This window comes from Haplochromis burtoni, unplaced genomic scaffold (genome assembly GCF_018398535.1).
Source record: "Haplochromis burtoni strain Fernald_Lab_line unplaced genomic scaffold, NCSU_Asbu1 Contig_32, whole genome shotgun sequence".
Classification (NCBI taxonomy): Eukaryota; Metazoa; Chordata; class Actinopteri; order Cichliformes; family Cichlidae; genus Haplochromis; species Haplochromis burtoni.
The window spans coordinates 1,919,823-1,920,103 of record NW_024582393.1 but is presented as its reverse complement, the minus strand read 5'-3'; positions in this window follow the sequence as shown (position 1 = coordinate 1,920,103).

The window sequence follows — 281 nt, the reverse complement described above, 5'->3', positions numbered from 1 at the left end:
ACAGCTGGCAGCGCGCGCCCGTCCCACTCTTCACAAACTCAGCAGCCAATGGGAGGGTGCCTCAGCATCCTAAACCCGCCCCCCTCAGACCCGATTACCGAAGTTACAAAATCTAAGGGTCCTGGTCTCTTTGTATCTGGAAATGACTGAGTATTTTTTTACTCGTTCTAGGAGTTTTAAATGGTAGTTTCCCTGCGTTTTAATATTAGTTAAGATGGTTTTGTCAATTCATGCCTTCTATGATTGACTAATTTTCTCCAACGTATTGTTCAACATGCCAA